Source organism: Balaenoptera physalus, assembly GCF_965194825.1.
Source record: "Balaenoptera physalus genome assembly, chromosome: X".
In the NCBI taxonomy this organism is placed as follows: Eukaryota; Metazoa; Chordata; class Mammalia; order Artiodactyla; family Balaenopteridae; genus Balaenoptera; species Balaenoptera physalus.
Genome location: NC_138903.1, coordinates 100499126 through 100522720, shown reverse-complemented (window position 1 = coordinate 100522720; position 23595 = coordinate 100499126). Strand labels below are relative to the sequence as shown.

Below are 23595 nucleotides of genomic sequence, written 5' to 3'. Positions count from 1 at the left end.
GAATCATACAGTTACAAAAAGAGAAAGAAAGAAAAAAAGAAAGAAAGAAAGAAAGAGAGTGAGAGAAAGGGAGGGAGGGAGTGAATGTGGGAAGGAGGGAGGGAGGGAGAAGGAAAGAAGGAAAGAAGGAAAGAAAGAGGGAGGGAGGGAAAAAACTCAGTATTAAGAAATGTTTCATCCATTCTTTTGGGATGAAGTCCCATGATGCTTTTCACTTCTGAAGTGTGTATATCCCATATGTACCTAGAATCTGGCTCTTCTCCAGATTGACCATGACTGAACAAGGCTATCTTCGTGTAACTGGAAACCATTAAAACAGCTGTTATCAAACTAGAGAGAGGCAAAATAAGCAAGCCTTGCTACAGTTCTACTGCCATTCTCTTCCTTTAATTCAGTGTAAATAGAAATCCCCAAAGCCTTCATTATTCATTAAAATACCTAAAGGATTATTTTCTCTTCTGCGTTTTATGGAATACCCTGTAAACAAATGGTTTAATGGTCTAATAAGTTCAGGAAATGGTTCACAATATATTCTCCTTTTGGGAAATCAAAATGTGCACATTAAAGGCACTGGGAAATCCTGTGAGAAAACTATGTGTGTGTGTGTGTGTGTGTGTGTGTGTGTGTGTGTGTGTGTGTGTGTATCCATTTAACCTAGTGTTTGCAAACTTATATATATATATCCATTTAACCTAGTGTTTGCAAACTTATTAAGGGATTTTTTTTTACATGCCAACTTTAAACACCCCATGAAATTAATGTTCTCTAGTAGGAGCTATGGAAAATGCTGGTCTAATTACTTTATTATCACTTTATTAAAAAGCCATCTATACATTTGATGGACAACTTTGCATCTATAAAAATCACTTTTAATACAGTTGGTGTTTTAAACACTTCTAAGCAAAATTTAATCCATTTTCATTATTGTAAAGCGTATTAGTTACTCACGGGAAGCTTACTTTTAACTAAACTAGAAATACGTGTGAAAGGAGTGTGTATGTATCAGTGTTTATGTTCATGTCTTTATACAGGACATTAAATAACATTGTGGATATGTCCTCAAGAAAAATACCACAGCAAGTATAGTCATGAATTGCTTTTTATACGATCCTCAGATAAAAACTGAAAGGAAAACATTAAATTCCAATTCAGCGATAGTAATCTACGAGAAGGGAGCTGTTGCATTACACATACACTTATTTTATACAATTAGAGAATAAAGTAGCAATATAAGTTAATTTTCTAGATAACTGTAACTTACATACTGAAGCTCCAAAACCATTTTTCCCTTTTATTTAGTCATCTCTGAAATGAATCTTCTTAGAATTCAACTCATTTAACAAATTACATTATGCATTTTTCTTGGTGACTTGAGGCACAAAATAATTGGTATAGCAGTGAATATTATTTCCTTTCTTCTGACCAGATGTCCCTTTTAAAAATATGAGGTTCAATGCTTTCATATCAAGTTAATTTTAATTTTTACGCAATCTTAAATTGATGGGCTTCAGTTTCTCCTAAGAAGCCGAGGCCTAGGTCGGCTTCCCTCCCACCCCCACCCCAGCCCTGAGTGTCTGGTTCTGTTGCAGATAATTGTTGGATGTCTGGGAGGGGAATGGAAAATCATATGGAAGAGGGAGTTGGATAGAATAGTTGTATGATTCCCTTGTAGTGGTTGAAAGCATGTACTTTGGTATTTCTGAGCTCTGATACTGGCTTCTATACTAACTAGTTGTCAACAATTGCAACTTATCTAACTTGTGAGCCTCAGCTTCCTCATTTGTAATATAGAATAATCATATTTACCTTTGTATAAGTATTAAAGCAGATACTACATATCAGATAAAATTGCAGATTAATACCAGCTTAAGTGTCACAATGAAAGCATACATAAACACAGGGAATCTAGAAGAGCAAGAAATCAAAAGCCAGATGACACACAAGAGTATGAAGGAATATTTTCTGATCAGAACAATGAAAGAATTCTAAAATATAGGTAAGGGTCATCTCTTTATGAGACAGTATAAAGTAATTAAGTGTGCATTTTTTGAAGTCTGGCAGAATTAAGTTTAAATCCAGAGTTTGAAACTTACTAGGCTGATTACCATGGTCAAGTTATTTATCATAAATCTCTTTTTACTCATCTCTAAATGAGATAATATTAAATTAGCTCATAGTGTTGTTATAAGAAGTGTACACACACACACACACACACACACACACACACACACACACACACACACATGCTTTCTCAGGGTCTGGCTATAGAACCCAGGAAGTAGTGCTGAAATGATGATAAAGAGACAACAGTAACATAACACCCTCACCTTAGTTCTTGCTACAATGTAAATAGGTAGACGCCCTCCAGTGCTGCTAATCAAACCTGGCTCCACATATTCTTATCATTGTAGCACTACACAAAATAATATATGATAAATGAACAGGCTCGTCATCCTTATTTTTCTCCAATTTTATGTTATATGAGGAGTCTTGTCATTATAAAGTTGCATTTGTCAAAATCCCTAATAAATACTGTCATCAAGGATTTAGGGCAGAAAATGAAAATAAAAAGTTGAATGTACTATATTTAGCAGATTTGAGTGCTTGGTATTTTCTCAGTTGTGCACAACCTTGGCTGCAAGTTGTAATTACCTGAGAAGATTTTCAAAATGCCAACACCCAGGCCACACCTGAGTTCAAGTAAATCAGAATTACTGGGGGCTGGGGCCAATGATCAGTAGTTTGTAAGCTCCCCCAAGTAATTCCAATATGCAGACAAGTTTGAGAACCACTGTTCTAAATCAGTGATTTTCAAATCTGGCTCTGTATTAGAATTGCCTCAGAACACTTAAAATACTTCTAAGAGTTTGTAACAGTAATATCAGCTACCATTTATTGGGGACCTACTATAGGCTAGATAAGGTGCCATAAAGTTTAAATATTTTGCTTTATTTATATTTTACAATTTTACAACATGAATTTATGATACTCCTAATCCTCAATACAACCCTTTGAGGTAGGTATAGTTTTCTTTTAGAGACTTTAAATTCCATGTTGGATCTATGTACCTTATTTGCCTTATCTTCAGAACCTAGCATAGTACCTGGCGCAAAATAGACAAATAATAAATATTCGCTGAGTGATTAAGCAAACAGAATTTCATATGAAAAAATTTAAAGAATTTAAGCAATTTGCCCAAAACTACAGAGGCAGGATTTAAAAACATGGCCAGCTGATTCAGGGACCCATGTTTCCATACCCTGCCACACTGCTTTTCTTGAGCAATATCAATTTTTCATGAGAGCAACAGCAGTAATCACATAGGCAAATTTTGAGACTGTCAATGAAATAATTCATCATTTTGTACCTCAAGGCACCCCAAAGTGGTCCTAAAATCCATACCAGATTTTACACTCACCAATGCAGGCATGCACTATGATAAATCCAACTTTACAAGTTTGAGGACACCATAGGATTTCCTCTGTCAAACCCAGCTAAGGCCAATCTTTTACCTCCATGAAGCCATCCTAGAGAAATACTAGACAACTCTAATTTATCGCTTTCTTTGGATTCCTAAAATAATTATCACTTTCATTGTTCATTTTTGCTACACATTACATCCTGTCTTATGTGGCTAAGTTTCATGGAAACATGCTCTGTATATACAGTAGAATTATGAAATCTCTAAAAGCAGGTAACTGTAGCAAATACTGTGTGTCAGATATGATTCTAAGCACTATATCCTTAGAATAACCACTTGAAGTACAAACTTTTAATATACTCATTTACAAATAAAAAAGTTATATTGAAATATAGCTATCAAAATATCTTTATATTTTTATAATATAGTAATATACTTGCTTCATTTTAACACATTGGATAACAAGATTTAGCATCAGGTCTAAAATGATCATAATTTTGAAATAAGATGAGGTTAAATTTATTTTAATATAATTATTGCAACTTTTATGTGACACGAAATTATCTGTGCTGTCTATTGCTGACAAAGTAGTAAGTATGGCCAATATTACAGTGGTCTGTTGCCCACTTTCAAAATGAAAAGAAATGTTAGTTTTTAGTTAGAGGATAAGGAAAATAGAGATGTCATTTTCTCTGTCTAAATTTGCATACCATTTGAATTTAATTAACAAAAACCCAGGATTTGTGGACTCTAAAATAAGATCTCCTGGCCCCAAAATATCGATTAGACATTGAACACAGATACCCAGTAAGGATCTGCTACTTCATATCTTCAAATATTTATGTAGGGAAAAATCAAGTTAGAAGATGTGCTTTACTCTTCATTAGCTTTAAAATATATTTTGGTTGTACTCTCATCAATTATTATTGAATATTTGAGTTAAGGTTTAGAGAACTCCACTGCCTAAGTTAGACTGTGAAGGCATTCACAGATACCCTAAAGAGAACTGGCTTTTACATTGAGCAATTTTTCCAAAAATTTCTTCAATGTTCAGGATATTACAAATGAAAAACAAAGAAAAAATAACCAGCTTCTCTTTTTAAACATATCATCATCTATTTAACTAAAAGTTGACATTCTATAATGTACATTTAGATTTCCCATAAAGTACAAGTTCAGGTTACAAAAAATGCAGATTATTTTTTATCTAAGATAGGGCAGGATGCTGTTAAAAACTCAAACCTCAACTGCATCAATGGGACCTTAAGTCAGTAGATGAATTGAAATTGGTTATTTCTTGTTAATAAGCACCAACAAAATTTTGCACATTATAAACTGCTTGCAGAAAAGGCTTTATTTTGCTTTGGATAAGGTAATTCAGGCATGAGATATCCATGCTAATGATATGATTTTCAGCTATATTTAATGAGTATGTTTCTGCTTTTATGCAGTAGTTGTAGTAGAGGTGGTTAGTGGAATAGAGTTACCTCAATTTGCAGGTGTTTACATAGTTCCCCTAGCTTAAGAGAGAAAATATTTTCTTTAGCAAACATAATCAAACAGATTTCTTATTAATATCTTTCAAAACTGTATGCTTAAATGTACTGCTGGTCTCTACTAAAGTTCTGAACCTAAATATCTGAATTTTCAGCCCACCTGACAGTAGCTCCTCCCAACCTGCTTCCCAGTGCATAGATTTTCTTCTCAATTTTTTCCTCCCATTTGGCATTTTTAAAGGGCAACAAGGAAAGTCTAACAGCAAATCAGACCAGGCCTTTCATTTTACAACACCTCCAATTAGTTGAAATGAAATACAACTTTGGAAAATACAAGACATAAACAGGTACAACAAGCTACTACCTAAGAGGCAATAAATTACAACTTCTTTCTGTGGACCACGTCTACCAGCCGTGACTCTGACCCAACGGTCCTGCCAATATGGTTGTACTTTTATTATTAAACATGCATTCATTTAAAAGGTGCCTTATTCAGGCTCTTCGATGGATTTCTCAAATGGGAGTTTAGTTTACTATAGGAACTTTGGCACAAAGCAGGTATCATGAGGTCATTGATAGCATGAATTGAAGGTAATGTGGGCAAAAAAGGGGAAGTTATTAATACCAGAACAGTATTACTCTCTTCACAATTCTGCCAATTTGCTCTTCAGTGTGATGACTTAGCTCGTTACTTGGCAGTATCCTATAGAATTACCTATTTTTTGGTGCATTCAAAGAACACATCACATTGAGTACTTTGTTATATTTTCATGGTGGTAGTCAATAAAGCCTTTACTTAGAGTCATGACCATCTAGTAGCATCAATTTTATTATATGAAACACACCAGATATGTCAGTCAAACCTTATGGTTTCAAGCTATAAAACTTTGATGTTTTGATTTATAACATAATACATTTGTGCAGGTATAGCTAAATATAAGTATTTGCTTTTTTCTTTTTAGAAACTAAGCATTGGTATTTTCATAAAATTTTATGTTATTAAGTAGCTTTGTATATACAGAAAAAAAAATTGTTCTTAAAGTAGCCTGGAAAAACCATCATTCATAAAATTTAAATTCCCAAAAGATCAGGAATTTTTCAATTCAAATAGTATTTGGAATAATCAAAACATATACAAATTTGAAGAATAAAGTTGACTGAAAGGCGATTTTAAATTTTTTTCTTCATATAGCTTTCTATCTAGAAATTGTCCAACTGTATCTATTATAATTTTGTCTAAAAAAAATATTCATGAAATCATCATTAGATGAATTTAAAGTTCTACAATATTGATACAAAGCTTGGATTTATAAGAAAAAATACTTTAGTGGATAAATTATCAGTGAACAAAAAGCAAAATTGTAGAATATTCCTTAACTATTTCCTTAGAATATGGAAAAAAGAATAATTTAAGCAAAGGGCCAGTACCAGTCCTGTGTTCTCTGGGGCCCAGCAATCAGTGACCCTGGGACCCTAACCTGGTTACCAGCAGGACAGCACTAGCCCCAGGACCACCCCCCAGGCCATTCAGACAACTGTGCCAGACCTTGGCCCTGCCAGTCAGCAGGCCTGCAACACACCCAGGATGCCATGGGTCAGGAAGCCAGCCATGCCAGGACCTAACCTCACCCACCAGCTGGTCAGCAGCCACTGCTAGAGACAGGACCTGGAATCAACCAGGCTGGGAGCCAGCTCCACCTACCATTGCACCCACAGTAGTCAGCCCTGCTAAAACAGAAGGGCATACACAGGGGTCAACCTAGAGCATATGGTTCTGGTGACCAGAGAGGAGTGCAGTGCTGGGCCCAACAAGGCATTTCCTACATAAGGCTACCTCTCTGAGACTAAGAAATGTAACCAACCTACCTAATATGTAGAAACGAACATAGAAATTTAGGAAAAATGAGGAGACAGAGGAATATGTTTCAAATGAAGGAATAAGACAAAACCTCAGAAATAGAACTAAACAAAGTGGAGGTAAGCAATCTACCCAATAAGGAGTTCAAGGTAATGCTCATAAAGATGCTCAATGAACTTGGGAGAAGAATAGATGAACACAGTGAAAACTGTAACACAGAGAAAAACTAAGAACAACCAACAGAGTGGAAAAATACAACAATTAAAGTGAAAAATACAACAATTCAAGTAAAAAATACACTAGACAAAACCAACAGCAGATTCAATGATACAGAGGAATGGATCAGTGAACTGGATGACAGAGTAATGGAAATCATTCAAGCTTAGTGGAAAAAAGAAAAAAAAATTTAAATGAAGATATTTTATGAGACCTTTGAAACAACATCAAACCTATAAATGTTTGAAATTATAAGGGTCCAAGAAAGAGAAGAGAGAGCAGAAGAGGCAAAGAACTTATTTGAGGAAATAATAGATGAAAACTTCCCTCATCTTGGAAAGAGACATCCACGTTCAGGAAGCACAAAAAGTGCCAAACAAGATGAACCTAAAGAGGTCCACACCAAGATGCATTATAATTAAAATGGAAAAAATTAAAAATAAAACAAGAATCTGAAAAGCAGCAAGGGAAAAGCAACTAGTTACGTACAAAAGAACTCCCATAAGACTCTCAGCTGACTTTAGAGCAGAAGCTCTGCAGGCCAGAAGGGAGTGACATGATATATTCAAAGTGATGAAAAGGAAAAATCTACAACCAAGAATACTTTAATGGCAAGGCTATTCCAATTTGAAGGACAGAGAGAGTTTTACAGAAAAGAAAAAGCTAAAAGAGTTCAGGGCTTCCCTGGTGGTGCAGTGGTTAAGAATCCGCCTGCCAATGCAGGGGACAGGGGTTCGAGCCCTGGTCCGGGAAGATCCCACATGCCGCGGAGCAACTAAGCCCGTGCGCCACAACTACTGAGTCTGCGCTCTAGAGCCCGTGTGCCACAATTACTGAAGCCCACGCGCCTAAAGCCCGTGCTCCACAACAAGAGAAGCCACCGCAATGAGAAGCCTGCGCACCACAACAAAGAGTAGCCCCTGCTCTCAGCAACTAGAGAAAACCCACGTGCAGCAGCGGAGACCCAATGCAGCCAAAATTAAATAAATGGACAAAATAAATTTAAAAAAAAAGAGTTCAGCACCACTAAACAGGCTTTAAAAGAAATGTTAAAGGGACTTCACAAAGCAGAAAAGAACACCATTAGAAAAATGAAAATTATGATGGGAAAAATCTCAATGGTAAATGCAAGTATACAGTATAAACAAGAGATCAACCCTTATAAACCTAATAGGAAGCTTAAAAGACAAAGGTAGTAAAATAATCTATATCCACAATAAGCAGTAAAACATGATGTCAAAAACATTTAGCATGGGGGGAGTAAAAATGCAGAGGTATCAGAATGAGTTTGAACTTAAGAGATCATCGACTTAAAACAATCATGTATGTGATTATTTACATATGTGTAATGTGTGTTATATATGTGTGTTTGTGTATTTATTTATTTATTTATGAACCTCATGGTAACCATAAACCAAAAACCTATAATAGACACACACACACACAAAGAGAAAGGAATCCAAACATAACACAAAAGATAGTCATCAAATCACAAAGGAAAAGAGCAAAAGAAGAAGAAAGGAACAAAAAAGAACTATGTAAACAATCAGAAAAGAATTAACAAAATGGCAATAAGTACATCCCTATCAATAATTACTTGAAGTGTAAATGGACTAAATGCTCCAATAAAAACACATAAGGTGTCTGAATGGATTAAAAATATAAGACTCATAATATGCTGCCTACAAGAGACTCACTTCAGATTTAAAAAGACACAGACTGAAAGGGGATGAAAAAAGGTGTTCTGTGCAAGTGGAAATAAAAATAAAGCTGAGGTAGAAATACTTATATCAGACAAAAGAGACTTTAAAACAAAGACTGTAACAAGAGACAAAGAAGGACATTACATAATGATAAAGGGGTAATTCCAACAAGAAGATATAACAATTATATATGCACCCAATATAAGAACACCTAAATACATAAAGCAAATATTAGCAGACATAAAGGGAGAAAGTGATAGTAGCACAATAATAATGGGGAACTTTAACAGCCCACTTACTTCAATGGACAGATTTCCTGACATAAAATCAATAAGGAAATATTGGTCTTAAAAGACATATTAGACATTAGACCAGATGGACTTAAAATTTATATATACATATATTATATATAACATTTCATCCAAAAGTAGCAGAATATACATTCTTTTCAGGTGCACATGGAACATTCTCCAGGATAGATTACATGCTAGGCCAGAAATCAAGTTTCAATAAATTTAAGATGATTAAAATCATATCAAGCATCTTTTCTGACAATGGTATGAGACTAGAAATCAACTATAAGAAAAAACTGCAAAAAACACAAATACATGGATGCTAAATAACATGCTACTAAACAACAAATAGGTCACTGAAGAAGTCAAAAGACAAAATAAAAACAAACCTGGTGACAAATGAAAATAGAAACACAGCAATTCAGAATCTATGAGACACCAGAAAAAGCAGTTCTAAGAGGGAAGTTTATAGAGATGGAAGTCTATCCCAGGAAACAAGAAAAAATCTCAAATAAACAATCTAACCTTATGCCTAAAGAAACTAGAAAGATAAGAACAAAGAAAACCCAAACTGAGTGAAAGGAAGGAAGTCATTAATTTCAGAGCAGAAATAAATGAAATAGAATCTAAAAAGCCAACATAAAAGATCAATGAAACTAAGAGCTAGTTCTTTGAAAAGCTAAACAAAGTTGATAAATCTTTAGACAAACTCATCAAGATAAAAAGAGAGAGGGCCCAAATAAGCAACATCAGAAATGAAAGAGGAGGACTTCCCTGGTGGCACAGTGGTTAAGAATCTTCCTGCCAATGCAGGGGACACGGGTTTGAGCCCTAGTCCAGGAAGATCCCACATGCCATGGAACAAATAAGCCCATGTGCCACAAATACAGAGCCTGTGCTCTAGAGTCCACGAGCCACAACTACTGAGCCTGTGTGCCACAACTACTAAAGCCCGTGTGCCTAGAGCCCATGCTCCACAACAAAAGAAGCCACTGCAACAAGAGCCCACTTGCCGCAATTAGAGAAAGCCCATGCACATCAACAAAGACCCAACACAGCCAAAAATAAAACAAATTAAAAAAAAAAAGAAATGAAAGAGGAGACATCACAACCTACACCCCAGAAATACAAAGTATCATAAGAGATCACCATGAACAATTATACACCAATAAAGTGGACAACCTAGAAGAAATGGCTAAGTTCCTAGAAACAATGTCCCAAAAATGAATCAGGAAAAAATAGAAAATATGAACAGACCAATTACTAGTAAATAATTTTATCAGTAATAAAAATAACTCCCGGGCTTCCCTGGTGGCGCAGCGGTTGAGAATCTGCCTGCCAATGCAGGGGACATGGGTTTGAGCCCTGGTCTGGGAATATCCCACATGCCGCGGAGCAACTAGGCCCATGAGCCACAACTACTGAGCCTGTGCGTCTGGAGCTTGTGCTCCGCCACAAGAGAGGCCGCAACAGTGAGAGGCCCGCACACCGCGATGAAGAGTGGCCCCTGCTCGCCGCAACTAGAGAAAGCCCTCGCACAGAAATGAAGACCCAACACAGCCAAAATAAATAAATAAATAAATAGCGTTCCCTTTAAAAAAAAATAAAAAAAATAACTCCCAACAAATAAAACTCTAGCACCAATGGTTTCACAGGTGAATTCTATTAAACATTTAAGAAGAATTAATACCTATCCTTCTCAAACTACTCCAAAAAAACTGCAGAGGAAGGAATGCTTTGGAATTCATTTTATGAGGCCAGCATCACCCTGATACCAAAACCAGACAAAGATACCATACACACACACACAAAATAAAACCTAAATTATAGACCAATGTCACTGATGAACATATATGCAAAACTCCTCAACAAAATATTAGCAAACTGAATTCAACAATACATTTAAAGGATTATACACTATGATCAAGGAGGATTTGCCCCAGTGGTGCAAGGATGATTCAATATCTGAAAATCAACCAATGTGAGACATCACATTAACAAAATAAAGAATAAAAATATGACCATCTTAACAGATGCAGAAACACTTTTTCACAAAATTCAATATCCATTTATGATAAAAGCTCTCAACAAAGTGGGTGTAGAGGGAACATATCTCGACATGATACAGGCCATATATGACAAATGTACAGCCAAGATCATACTCAACACTTAAAAACTGAAAGCATGTCCTCTTGCCACTCTCATCAAAAGATACCCACCTCACCATTTTTCTTCAACATAAAATTGGAAGTCCTAGCCAAAGCAACAAGACAAGAAAGATAATTTAAAACAATATAAATTGGAAAGGAAGAAGTAAAACCAGTCTTTGCTGATGACACTATATATAGTTGATGATACTATATATAGAAAATCTTAGACACCACTGATAAACCTTTAGAATAAGTAAATTCAGTAAAAGATAAAAAATTAATATACAGAAACAGAAATCTGTTGTTTTTCTATACACTAAAAATGAATTATTAGAAAGAGAAATTAAGAAAAAAAATCCTACTTTGATGCAGTTGCATCAAAAAATAGAAATAAGTCTAACCAAGGAGTTAAAAGGCTTGTACTCAGAAAACTATGACACAGATGGAAGAAACTGAAGATGACAGAAACAAATGGAAAGATATACAGTGCTTATGGATTGGAGGAATTAATATTGTTAATATGACCATAATACCAAGGACAACCTAGAGGTTCAATGCAATCTTCATCAAAATACCCTGGATATTTTTCATAGAACTAGAACAAATAATTCTAAAATTTGTGTGGAAACACAAAATACCCCAAATAGCCAATGCAATCTTGAGAAAAAATAACAAAACTAGAGGTTTCACATTCCCTGATCTCAAACTATACTACAAGACTACATTAATTAAAACAGAATGGTACCAGTACAAAAACAGACACATAGATCAATGCAACAGAATAGAGAGTCCAGAAATAAATCAGCTTACGTGGTCAATTAATTTAAGACAAATGAGGCAAGAATACACAATGGGGGAAAAGACAGCCTCTTCAATAAACAGCATTGTGAAAACTGGACAGCTACATGCAAAAAAAAAATCAAACTGGACTACTTTCTCACACCATATACAAGAATAAAATCAAAATTGATTAAAGACTTACATGTAAGACCTAAAACAATAAAACTCTTAGAGAAAAATAGAGGGAGTAGCTATTTGACAACTCTCCTAGCAATATTTTTTGGTTATGTCTCCTCAGGCAAGGGAAACAAAAGCAAAAATAAACAAATGACTACATCAAACTAAAGAGCTTTTACACAGTGTAGGAGATTCTCAAAAAAATAAAAAGGCAGCCTACCAAATGAAAGAACGTATTTTTGAACAATTTATCTTATAAGAGGTTAATATCAAATATATAAAAAGAACACGTACAACTCAACACCAAAAAAACGAACAACCCAATTAAAAAATGGACAGAGGATCTGAATAGACATTTTTCCAAAGAAGACATACAGATGGCCAACAGATGCATGAAAAGATGCTCAAAATCACTAATCATCAGGGAAATACAAATCAAAACTACAGTGAAATACCACCCCACAATTGTCAGAATGGCTATCATCAAAGAGAAACAAGTAATAAGTGTTGGCAAGGATGTGGAGAATGGGAAACTCTCAGGCACTGTTGGTGGGATTGTAAATTGGTACACCCACTATGGAAAACAGTATGGAGATTCCTCAAAAAATTAAAAATAACTGCCATATGACCTAGCAATTTCACTTATGGGTATTTATCCAAAGAAACAAAAAACTAGTTTTAGAAGATATGTGTACTTCAATGTTTATTGCAGCATTATTTACTGTTTTCAATAGCCAAGGAATGGAAGCAACCTAAGTTTCCACTGATAGACAAAAGAATAAAGAAGGTAAGGGGTGTGTGTGTGTGTGTGTGTGTGTGTATATATATATATATATATATATATATATATATATATATGGAAATATATTATGAAATATTACTCAGCCATAAGAAATGAAATATCATTTGTGACAACATAAATGGATCTAGAGGGCATTACACTAAGTAAAATAAGTCAGATAGAGAAAGACAAATAGCACACGATCCTACTTATATGTAGAATCTAAAAAAGAAAAACAAACAAACAACACAAAAGGAAAACTGACTCATAAATGCAGAGAAAAAATGGTTGGTTGCCAGAGGGGAGGAGTTGGGGGTGGGTGAAATAAACTAAGGGGATTAGGAGTTTTAACTCTCTAGTTATATAATGAATAAATCACAGGCATGTTATAGACAGCATAAGCAATATGATCAATAATATCATAGTCATTTTGTATGAGGACATGGTTACTAGACTTATTGTGGTGATCATTTCATAATATATGCAACTTTCAAATCAGTAGGTACTACACCTGAAACTAGTATAACATTATACATCAACTATATTTCAAGTTAAAAAATTGCATAAGCAGAAGACTCTGTTCAGAATTATTATGAAGGCAAAAATGACATTTTATTGAAACATGGGACAGGAAATGTTTACATTGCTATTAGTTTTATTAAAATATAGTGTTAAAATTTAAAAAGAAACAGAGTAAAATAATGATAATTTCAAATGCTTTAGGGTGAAAAATGTAGGAATAATTTTATCTATTTATAGGAATTTAGTAAATGAGCATTTTGCAAAAATTTTAGCATTTCATTCCCAGAACATTAATCAAATAAGAAGAGGTTCTGAATTTTTTTCTTGATCAATTTTACTGTAAATGTTTACTCCAAAGTCTAGAATGGTAAAAATAATAATAAATATTTTATCTCAATAATCTATTCTACATTTTTCCAATTAAGCATCTACTAGAAGAAACTTGGTTTTGACAGATTTTACTTTTCATGGCAATGTCTGATTATTACTATTATTTTGTTTGTTTGGTCTGTGATACTCAATAAACGTCCACATGTGTCATGCTTTACACTTGGCACTTATTATATTGTTTTCTTATTTAATCCTCACAATAACATTATAAAATAGATTCAAACAGGTTCAATAATTTGCCCATAAGAAAAGGTAAAACTGAGGATTAACCAAGATGGCGGAGTAGAAGGACGTGCTCTCACTCCCTCTTGCGAGAGCACCAGAATCACAACTGGCTGCTGGACAATCATTGAGAGGAAGACCCTGGACTTCACCAAGGAGGATACCCCACGTCCAAGGACAGAGGAGAAGCCACAGTGAGATGGTAGTAGGGGCGCAATCAGAGTAAAATCTAATCCCATAACTGCTGGGTGGGTGACTCACAGACTGGCGAACACTTATACCACAGAAGTCCACCCACTGGAGTGAAGGTTCTGAGCCCCACGTCAGGCTTCCCAACCTGGGTGTCCGGCAACGGGAGGAGGAATTCCTAGAGAATCAGGCTTTGAAGCCTAGTGGGAATTGATTGCAGGACTTCGAGAGGACTGGGGGAAACAGAGACCCCACTCTTGGAGGGCACACACAAAGTAGTGTGCGCATCGGGACCCAGGGGAAGGATCAGTGACCCTGGGGGAGACTGAACCAGACCTACCTGCTGGTGTTGGGGGGTCTCCTGCAGAGGCGGGGGGTGGCTCTGTTTCACTGTGGGGACAAGGACTCTGGCAGTGGAGGTTCTTGGAAGTGCTCCTTGGCGTGAGCCCTCCCAGAGTCTGCCATTAACCCCACCAAAGAGCCCAGGTAGGCTCCAGTGTTGGGTTGCCTCAGGCAAAACAACCAACAGGGAGGGAACCCAGCCCCACCCATCAACAGTCAAGTGGATTAAAGTTTTACTGAGCTCTGACCGCCACAGCAACAGTCAGCTCTACCCACAACCACAGCCTCCCATCAAGCCTCTTAGATAGCCTCAACCACCAGAGGGCAGACAACAGAAGCAAAAAAAACTACAATCCTGCAGCCTGTGGACCAAAAACCACAGTTACAGAAAGATAGACAAGATGAAAAGGCAGAGGGCTATGTACCAGATGAAGGAACAAGAAAAAAACCCAGAAAAACAACTAAATGAAGTGGAGATAGGCAACCTTCCAGAAAAAGAATTCAGAATAATGATAGTGAAGATGATCCAGGACCTCGGGAAAAGAATGGAGGCAAAGATTGAGAAGGTGCAAGAAATGATTAACAAAGACCTAGAAGAATTAAAGAACAAACAAACAGAGATGACCAATACAATAACTGAAATGAAAACTACACTAGAAGGAATCAATAGCAGAATAACTGAGGCAGAAGAACGGATAAGTGACCTGGAAGACAGAATGGTGGAATTCACTGCTGCGGAACAGACTAAAGAAAAAAGAATGAAAAGAAATGAAGACAGCCTAAGAGACCTCTGGGACAACATTAAACGCAACAACATTCGCATTATAGGGGTCCCAGAAGGTGAAGAGAGAGAGAAAGGACCAGAGAAAATATTTGAAGAGATTATAGTCGAAAACTTCCCTAACATGGGAAAGGAAATAGCCACCCAAGTCCAGGAAGCTCAGAGAGTCCCATACAGGATAAACCCAAGGAGAAACACGCCGAGACACATAGTAATCAAATTGGCAAAAATTAAAGACAAAGAAAAATTATTGAAAGCAGCAAGGGAAAAACGACAAATAACATACAAGGGAACTCCCATAAGGTTAACAGCTGATTTCTCAGCAGAAACTCTGCAAGCCAGAAGGGAGTGGCATGATATACTTAAAGTGATGAAAGGGAAGAACCTACAACCAAGATTACTCTACCTGGTAAGGATCTCATTTAGATTTGATGCAGAAATCAAAAGCTTTACAGACAAACAAAAGCTAAGAGAATTCAGCACCACCAAACCAGCTCTACAACAAATGCTAAAGGAACTTCTCTAAGTGGGAAACACAAGAGAAGAAAAGAACCTACAAAAACAAACCCAAAACAATTAAGAAAATGGTCATAGGAGCATACATATCGATAATTACCTTAAACGTGAATGGATTAAATGCCCCAACCAAAAGACATAGACTGGCTGAATGGATACAAAACAAGACCCATATATATGCTGTCTACAAGAGACCCACTTTAGACCTAGGGACACATACAGACTGAAAGTGAGGGGGTGGAAAAAGATATTCCATGCAAATGGAAATCAAAAGAAAGCTGGAGTAGCTATACTCATATCAGATAAAATAGACTTTAAAATAAAGAATGTTACAAGAGACAAGGAAGGACACTACATAATGATCAAGGGATCAATACAAGAAGAAGATATAACAATTATAAATATATATGCACCCAACATAGGAGCACCTCAATACATAAGGCAACTGCTAACAGCTATAAAAGAGGAAATTGACAGTAACACAATCATAGTGGGGGACTTTAACACCTCACTTACACCAATGGACAGATCATCCAAAATGAAAATAAATAAGGAAACAGAAGCTTTAAATGACACAATAGACCAGATAGATTTAATTGATATATATAGGACATTCCATCCAAAAACAGCAGATTACACGTTCTTCTCAAGTGCGCACGGAACATTCTCCAAGATAGATCACATCTTGGGTCACAAATCAAGCCTCAGTAAATTTAAGAAAATTGAAATCATATCAAGCATCTTTTCTGACCACAACGCTATGAGATTAGAAATGAATTACAGGGAAAAAAACATAAAGAAGACAAACACATGGAGGCTAAACAATACGTTACTAAATAACCAAGAGATCACTGAAGAAATCAAAGAGTAAATAAAAAAATACCTAGAGACAAATGACAATGAAAACACGACGACCCAAAACCTATGGGATGCAGCGAAAGCAGTTCTAAGAGGGAAGTTTATAGCTATACAAGCCTACCTCAAGAAACAAGAAAAATCTCAAGTAAACAATCTAACCTTACACCTAAAGGAACTAGAGAAAGAAGAACAAACAAAACCCAAAGTTAGTAGAAGGAAAGAAATCATAAAGATCAGAGCAGAAATAAATGAAATAGAAACAAAGAAAACAATAGCAAAGATCAATAAAACTAAAAGTTGGTTCTTTGAGAAGATAAACAAAATTGATAAGCCATTAGCCAGACTCATCAAGAAAAAGAGGGAGAGGACTCAAATCAATAAAATCAGAAATGAAAAAGGAGAAGTTACAACAGACACCGCAGAAATACAAAGCATCCTAAGAGACTACTACAAGCAACTTTATGCCAATAAAATGGACAACCTGGAAGAAATGGACAAATTTTTAGAAAGGTATAACTTTCCAAGACTGAACCAGGAAGAAACAGAAAATATGAACAGACCAATCACAAGTAATGAAATTGAAACTGTGATTAAAAATCTTCCAACAAACAAAAGTCCAGGACCAGATGGCTTCACAGGTGAATTCTATCAAACATTTAGAGAAGAGCTAACACCCATCCTTCTCAAACTCTTCCAAAAAATTGCAGAGGAAGGAACACTCCCAAACTCATTCTATGAGGCCACAATCACCCTGATACCAAAACCAGAGAAAGACACTACAAAAAAAGAAAATTACAGACCAATATCACTCATGGATATAGATGCAAAAATCCTCAACAAAATACTAGCAAACAGAATCCAACAACACATTAAAAGGATCATACACCACGATCAAGTGGGATTTATCCCAGGGATGCAAGGATTCTTCAATATACGCAAATCAATCAAAGTGATACACCATATTAACAAATTGAAGAATAAAAACCATATGATCATTTCAATAGATGCAGAAAAAGCTTTTGACAAAATTCAACACCCATTTATGATAAAAACTCTCCAGAAAGTGGGCGTAGAGGGAACCTACCTCAACATAATAAAGGCCATATATGACAAACCCACAGCAAACATCATTCTCAATGGTGAAAAAGTGAAAGCATTTCCTCTAAGATCAGGAACGAGACAAGGATGTCCACTCTCACCACTATTATTCAACATAGTTCTGGAAGTCCTAGCCACGACAATCAGAGAAGAAAAAGAAATAAAAGGAATCCAAATTGGAAAAGAAGAAGTAAAACTGTCACTGTTTGCGGATGACATGATACTATACATAGAGAATCCTAAAACTGCCACCAGAAAACTGCTAGAGCTAATTAATGAATATGGTAAAGTTGCAGGATACAAAATGAATGCACAGAAATCTCTTGCATTCCTATACACTAATGATGAAAAATCTGAAAGAGAAATTATGGAAACACTCCCATTTACCATTGCAACAAAAAGAATAAAATACCTAGGAATAAACCTACCTAGGGAGACAAAAGACCTGTATGCAGAAAACTATAAGACACTGATGAAAGAAATTAAAGATGATAGCAACAGATGGAGAGATATACCATGTTCTTGGATTGGAAGAATCAATATTGTGAAAATGACTATACTACCCAAAGCAATCTACAGATTCAATGCAATCCCTATCAAATTACCAATAGCATTTTTTATGGAGCTAGAACAAATCATCTTAAAATTTGTATGGAGACACAAAAGACCTCGAATAGCCAAAGCAGTCTTGAGGCAAAAAAATGGAGCTGGAGGAATCAGACTCCCTGACTTCAGACTATACTACAAAGCTACAGTAATCAAGACAATATGGTACTGGCACAAAAACAGAAACATAGATCAATGGAACAAGATAGAAAGCCCAGAGATCAACCCACGCACCTATGGTCAACTAATCTATGACAAAGGAGGCAAAGATATACAATGGAGAAAAGACAGTCTCTTCAATAAGTGGTGCTGGGAAAACTGGACAGCTACATGTAAAAGAATGAAATTAGAATACTCCCTAACACCATACACAAAAATCAACTCAAAATGGATTAGAGACCTAAATATAAGACTGGACACTATAAAACTCTTAGAGGAAAACATAGGAAGAACACTCTTTGACATAAATCACAGCAAGATCTTTTTTGATCCACCTCCTAGAGTAATGGAAATAAAAACAAAAATAAACAAATGGGACCTAATGAAACTTCAAAGCTTTTGCACAGCAAAGGAAACCATAAACAAGACAAAAAGACAACCCTCAGAATGGGAGAAAATATTTGCAAACGAATCAACAGACAAAGGATTAATCTCCAAAATATATAAAGAGCTCATTCAGTTCAATATTAAAGAAACAAACACCCCAATCCAAAAATGGGCAGAAGACCTAAATAGACATTTCTCCAAAGAAGACATACAGATGGCCACGAAGCACATGAAAAGATGCTCAACATCACTAATTATTAGAGAAATGCAAATCAAAACTACAATGAGGTATCACCTCACTCCTGTTAGAATGGGCATCATCAGAAAATCTACAAACAACAAATGCTGGAGAGGGTGTGGAGAAAAGGGAACCCTCTTGCACTGTTGGTGGGAATGTAAATTGATACAGCCACTATGGAGAACAATATGGAGGTTCCTTAAAAAACTAAGAATAGAATTACCATATGACCCAGCAATCCCACTACTGGGCATATACCCAGAGAAAACCGTAATTCAAAAAGACACATGCACCCGAATGTTCATTGCAGCACTATTTACAATAGGCAGGTCATGGAAGCAACCTAAATGCCCATCAACAGACGAATGGATAAAGAAGTTGTGGTACATATATACAATGGAATATTACTCAGCCATAAAAAGGAACGAAATTGAGTCATTTGTTGAGAAGTGGATGGATCTAGAGACTGTCCTACAGAGTGAAGTAAGTCAGAAAGAGAAAAACAAATATTGTGTATTAAAGCATGTATGTGGAACCTAGAAAAATGGTACAGATGAGCCAGTTTGCAGGGCAGAAGTTGAGATACAGATGTAGAGAATGGACATATGGACACCAAGGGGGGAAAACTGCGGTGGGGTGGGGATGGTGGTGTGCTGAATTGGGCGATTGGGATTGACATGTTTACACTGATGTGTATAAAATTGATGCCTAATAAGAACCTGCAGTAAAAAAAACAAACAAAACAGCTAATACTAAACTTTCATTGGGTTATTTGTATGGAAATATGTTAATATAAATGTTTCAGACATTACATGAAATTTCTAAAAATCTTATATGTTCTGGTATAATGTTATAAGTAATAATCCTAGTTATTACTTTAAAATGTATATCTCAGAAATAACTAATTTTCTTGTCAACTGCATTATTATGAACTTTCATCAAATCTTTTACCGTGGTCGTTTTTAAGTCTTTTGTCATTTACAGACAGTTCTGGGTGTACTCTGATGATTTTGCAAATATGTTCCTATAAAAGGGTTTCATCTTCAAGAAATTCATGGAAAAGACTCTGACAAGTACAGGTTTCTGGTAACTGACTGTACTGCTGAACTGAATGAATAAGCATTTTCAGAACTCTTATGAAAAACTGATGAACTCATAAAAGTGCTAACAAAAGATCAAGATGAAAAAAAAACAATTAATTACATGGGACTGAGTGAACTGATGAGGATGAGTATAATTTTTGTGACTTTGTGTCTGAATTAAAAAAAAATCCCACAAGGACTCAGAGGCAAAGAATATACAAATCAATTTTCACTGCAAAGTAAAGGAGCTGTTACAGTGGAGGAGTACTGGACTGAATGTCAATATTATGACATAGTATGAGTGTGTTTCATGTTTGGTAATTGCAATCATTGTTGCTTTTGTTGTGGTCATCCATGTACAATGCTTGGTGTCAGTCTATCTCTTGTAAAAATAAAATACAGTGTGTGTGTGTGTGTGTGTGTGAAAAAAAAAAAAAAAAGGTCTGAAGCAGGATGCGCTAAAAGTAAGAGGTGGTGAGGATGCATTTTGTACATTTATTCACTTGGAGGCAAAACACCTATAGCTCTCGATAGCTTTGAAAGCAGTGCATACATCCCATTTAAGACCCAAATGAGAGAAACAGGTGGTGTGTTTAAGGCTTTGCACAAAGTCTTGAAGTAGTTCCCAAACATTTGTAGGTTTCACGAAGCCTTTCTCTATTTGTTCTAAATGCCTTTTCTATTGTTTTCCAGTTGCTTTTCTCATTTCCCTCCCATGTGCATTTCAAAGGAAATTGGAGAGCTTAAAATGTGGCTAAATATACCAGGGCATTAAGCAAACAGTGAACAAAGCCTTAAGAAATTCTTTTAGATGCAAAAAAAAAAAAAAAAAAAAGGTAAAACTATAATTCAGGCTTGAGTCCAAGGCTTACACTCATAACTATTAAGCTACACTCTTTATCTTATAATTATGTCTGGAAAATTCAGTATTCTGCAACTAACATTAAAAAAAGAGAGAAAGCTAGAACTTCCAGGAAACTTAAGAGAAGGTATAGTTACCAACTCCCCAAATTTCCCTTATAAAGTACATGAAATAATTTCAGAACTATAAACATTTTACAGCAAAATTATACCTCAGCATTACTTCAAGACAGAGAATGCTGAAACTGCAAAATGGCTTTGAGCAAAAAGAGGGAAAATCAAAAATACTTAGCATACAGTCACTCACGCTCATGCTCCCACACCTCTGGCCTGCTATAGGACTTTGTGAGGAGCAAATGTAGACTAAAAAGGCTGTGAGAAGGACTGAGGCTAACAAAGGGGCCTAAGGGTGATTTGGAATGTGTACCAAAAGTTTAAAACAACTCTAAATTTAAATACAGTGGGAAAGTATCCAGGCCGATCAGAGTTTGAACTATAGGTAATGTTTCCAAATAAACTTGATTTAAAGGGCCAGACGCAATTTAAAGCTAGATGAAATTTAAAGGGACAGTTTTGCAATCCCTTAGAATAAAGACTAAAAGGAAGGAAGAAGCATTCTATGGTAATGGAATGATGAAAGGAAAAAGAATAAAGGGAAATTTTCATGTCCTGAAAAATACAAGATAAACTTAAATTCAAAGATTCACAGCATTCACAACCTTTCACTTACCATCAAAATAAACAAAAAAGCAGACAAATAAAACACAAGTAAAGAAACTGGACCTTGCTAGACTGACAATAAAGGGCAACATCAAACTAGGAATCTTATAAATCACATTAATGCCATAAACATTAACAAGAGGACAGTAATATCAATAGAGAGATATTTACAAAATCAGGAAATGAAACTTTGCTCATTAACTGAGTGAACTAACCTTGACAAACACCCTAGAAGCAAAATAAAACTATAAGTCTACACTGCAAAAGATTAAATATACTAAAACAAGCACTTTAAAATATGGAAAAACTTAAAAATAAAGATGGAGCAACAGTTAATATTCTTTGCTATTGGGAATGCAAAATGGAATGATATAGCCACTTTGGAAGACGATTTGGCAATTTCTTACAAAGCTAAACATAGTCTTATATAATCCAGCAATGATGATTCTAGGTTTCAAGTCATTTGAAAACTTATGTGCACACAAAAACCTGCACATGAATTTTCATAGCAGCTTTATTTAATATATCTAAAGATCAGAAGCAACCAAGATATCCTTCAATACATGAATGAACAAACTGTGCTACATCCATATAATGGAGTACTATTCAGCAATAAAAAATAAACGAACTATGAAGCTACACAAACACATGGATGAATCTTAAGTGTATATTCCTAAGTAAAAGAAGCCAATCTTAAAAAGTCTACATATTGTATTACTCCATTTATACGACATTCTGGAAAGGTAAAATTCTAGAGATAGTATGCAGATCAGTGGTTGCCGTGGGTTCAGCGTGGATAGGGTTGAATAGGGAAATCACAGGGGATTTTTTTTAGGGCAGATGAACTATTTAGTATGGTACTTTAATTGTTGATACATGACACCATGCACTTCTCAAAACTCATAATACCTTACAGAAAAAAAATTAATCTTTGAGGTATAAATTTGAAAAATCATATAAGACATTGGGAGAGCTCAAGATGAAACACAGACTGAGAAAAGAATCTAACTTTATTATAAATGTATGGAACAACCTCACTGAAGGGGGTGGAGGGAAAGTGCTATTCTAGGTAACTTAGTAAATGAGTGGGTGGATTCAGTAAAACTAAAGACAAAAGAAACTGTATATAAGCACTGTAATCTAGTTAATAAAGTTTTTTCATGTGGGGGAACAGGTTAACAATTCTGAAACTGCTCTCCATGTGTACAGGAATTGAGCAATTGAGAAAATGGATAGTAGATGGTAAGATCAGATTTCTCTCCATTGGTTATAGACCAGCAAGGGGCAAAGGCTAGAAATAGTGGAATGAAGTTCGAGATACCCTTATGAACTCATGCTTAGCTTTAATATAGATCCAGACACTTACATATAGAAAGTATCTATAGGTATGTGTATATGCATGGGTTGGTATAAAAATATATGTTTCTTTGCTCTGTTGGCTAAGTGGACTTAGAGTCAATGACACTCATAGCAATGAGCACACCTAGCACCCCAAAAAAGCATTCTCCAATAAAAGGAAACAAGACTCTCTGGAAAAATGGTTTATTGTAGGGCTGGGATAGGACATATGCAACATGAGACTGCAGCATCTTGTAATGCCAGAAAGTAAGGAAATGTTCTCTCACTCTCACACACACACACATACATACATTGATGGGGATATGCCAAAGGGACACAGGAACCAACCGAAAAAGATCACAGTGGCCAAATCTGGAATAATTTGAGCAACAAAATTAAGAAAACATTATT

General features: G+C 35.6%; 1 long non-coding RNA gene across 1 annotated transcript in view; it reads left to right on the top strand.

Annotated features, from left to right (window-relative positions):
• The window catches only part of LOC309652116, a 122808-nt gene extending 102129 nt beyond the window's left edge, over positions 1 to 20679 (top strand). The window contains exon 2 of the long non-coding RNA XR_014258595.1: positions 19989 to 20679. This is a non-coding gene — a long non-coding RNA (uncharacterized lncRNA). The remainder of the gene's footprint in view (positions 1 to 19988) is intronic.
• Positions 20680 to 23595: the final 2916 nt, after the last annotated feature.